This window comes from Egretta garzetta, unplaced genomic scaffold (assembly GCF_000687185.1).
Source record: "Egretta garzetta isolate BGI_Z169 unplaced genomic scaffold, ASM68718v1 scaffold32, whole genome shotgun sequence".
In the NCBI taxonomy this organism is placed as follows: Eukaryota; Metazoa; Chordata; class Aves; order Pelecaniformes; family Ardeidae; genus Egretta; species Egretta garzetta.
Window position 1 is genome coordinate 2,443,389 of NW_009259035.1, and position 2,837 is coordinate 2,446,225.

General features: G+C 39.1%; 1 protein-coding gene across 2 annotated transcripts in view; it reads left to right on the forward strand.

Moving 5' to 3' along the window:
- CCSER1 (coiled-coil serine rich protein 1) overlaps nt 1-2,837 on the forward strand; it is a 643,608-nt gene that overhangs the window by 52,266 nt on the left and 588,505 nt on the right. The gene's annotated exons all lie outside the window — the stretch shown is intronic.

Here is a 2,837-nt window from a genome sequence, read left to right on the forward strand (position 1 = left end):
AGGGAGAGAGGGAAAGTACCTCCCTACCTGCTGGAGGTACTCCTGAGAAGAATAAACCTGGGGGAGCTTTTCTTTGTCACTTTAGCTTGCCTGCTTTGTTGGTGGAGTCAAAGAGGCTGTAGGAAAGGGAAGGCAAGGGAGTTGCAGGTGTGTTGGGAAGGCAGCTGGAAGCCCTCAGCTCAAGTGGACAAGCAGAGGTGTTGCTGTGAGGAGCAGGGTGCACGTCAGCCTTGCAGGACAGAGGATAAACAGAGCATGGCTTGCCTCCACTCTGAAGGTTACTGGAAGCGAAGGCCTTCCTGAAAGGCAGTAATATTCAGGAGGTGAGTTGTATACAAACTTTTTCCTTTTGGTCCATCTTACCTGATGGAGTTTCTTCAATTTTAGAATACTGTGGTTCGTTTGTGTGTGTTTGGCTTTTTTACCAAATAAAATAGAATTTGTTTTTTGACGAAGGCTGTGAATCACCACATTTTTGCAGGCTATCTCCCAAGATTCCAGATCACACATAACTTACTGCACAAGGTGTAGGAGATGCTCATTAGCATGCAATCATGCTCATTACTACTGGTATGGCTCATCAAAGGATGCTTAGCATGAAGATCAATATGGGTTCAGTTGGTCAACTGTAATATAGATGATAATTTTAAGCTAAAGAACGAACCTCTGTACTTAAAACTTCTTACCTTTTGCCTCTACTGGCATGAAAAATTTTTAGCTGTTGCTTGAAAATTGCAGGGATTGTTCTTCTGGACTTTGTCACCAAAATGCTTTCCTTACATTAATAAAACAATGTATAAGTAGGGTATGTTGTACATTCTCGGAGTAGTTGAATATACCATTTGATCGAGCTTGAGTGCTTAATATTACCTACATTTAAAAAGGGAGCAAAAAAACCCCAAACTCTTCCTTTGTTTAGACATTATTTCCTTATGTTCATCTACTCTTAACTTGCTATAATCATTGATTCTCCTTCTGAAATACAGCTGGTAATAACAGTTGGACTGAAGATACTTCAGTCATGTCAGGCAGTGCTCTTGGAATTTGTGAAAAAGAATGGAGAACAAATCCTAGAAGTTGCTACTATTGCTACTGTTTTGAAAGCTATTTAGGTACTAAAGGATACACATAAACCCTAAATGAGATTTTCAATCTTCAGAGTTTCACTAGCTCCAACAGCGATTCAAAAGTTATTTAAGTTTTAGGCTATCTGTAACATTGAGCAATGTGTCTTCTACCACTTTCGTTTAATACAGAATACTTTTTCTTTAAAATTTTCTTTTTAGTAAACTAGTTTTAGTTTGGGTTTGCTATGTGTTAACACAAATCCAGACTAGAAAAGTTTGTGTCTACGTAAGTGTCAGGTACAGTAACCTGATATATCTGTATATTGCATTTTCATGTTTTATTTTTATGCTTTTGTGTACTGGATAGTAATAAATAATTTGATCATTGAATGTCTACATTTTGTCAGCATGAGGGAAAGAAACAGTTGCTATGATGAAGGTTTGTCAGCAGCTCTTTGAGTTAAGACAGATGAAATAAAATGCTGTGTGTTTGATGTCACTGTAATGTTTGTGTAATGTATATTTTCCTTCTGTACAATGCTGCTCACTGCTTGTGTGGAGGTCTCTGCACTTGACAATTGTCACTTTTTGTGCTTGGCATCTGTAAATATAGAAACAGCATTAACGGTGGGTTCTGTATCTCAGAAGAGGTTTTCTTGTGCTGATGGTAAGTCAGGGAAAGAACGCAAGAAAAAGTCCTTGTGTTGCCTGCCTGTTGTTTGTCAAAGAGTAGAAAAGGGAATTTGAAGAAATAATTACTCAAAAGGGTTGAATAAGTGCAACTTGTGAGTGTGAATAAGAATTGGTGTCTATTATGGGGGAAAAATACTTCAAAGGATTAAAAGGAACATAAAAATATAGTTGGAACTCAACTCGGGGAGGGGTTTTGCTAGTTTAATGTATACTACTGTTATATTTCTCTGCTTTCTGTACAGCAGATTACTATACAGAGATCTCACAGACAGCTTGATACTTAGGGATGATCACCTGGCCTCTTTCACACTGAATTCCTGTGTTCCTTGGGTTACATTTGTGTTGGGAGCATACGAGATGTATAGGGTGCCAACATTTCATGCAGGATCTACTGACTTTTTTTTGCCTGTGAATGGACTGTAGACTTAAGCCTGTTGCAAACAAAATGCCAGCCAGAGAATGCATGAATTATCTTTGATTAGGTGTTGGTGATTGTGGAGAAAATTGTGATATTATCAGGTCAAAAGAAATGACCACAGAATAAAGTGTACATGGGAAGAAAGCAGAGAATTAATATATCTCTTAATAAATTGAGTGTAGCAACTTTAGGTTTGTAGGGTCTAGAGAAAACAATTGCCTCATTTTCCAAAGTTGCTTGTGGTGAGTGTAGAAACAGGGAACAAAAAAGACTTGAACTGTCCTGGTGTGGATTGCCTTCTCCCTAGATGGCAGAGAGGAGAGGCTTTCTTCAGCCATGGCTCCCTGCATGCAGCTCTGTCCCCCACTGGCGGGACGTCTCTTCCGAGACTGATTGTTAATCCTGTGTCTGGCTGCAAGCACTGGTTGTCCAGGCAGGGCTTTGCAAAGGCTGAGCTAAATGCCATTTCATGACCCTAAATGAAGCCTAAATAGTGGTATTGATGCACTCAAGAGTTTACAGAGTAAATCATAGAATCATTTAGGTTGGAAAAGGCCTTTAAGATCATCAAGTCCAACTGTTAACCTAACCCTGCCAAGTCAACCACTAAACTATGTCCCTAAGATGTCTACCTGAGACATAACTAGTCATTTTATCTT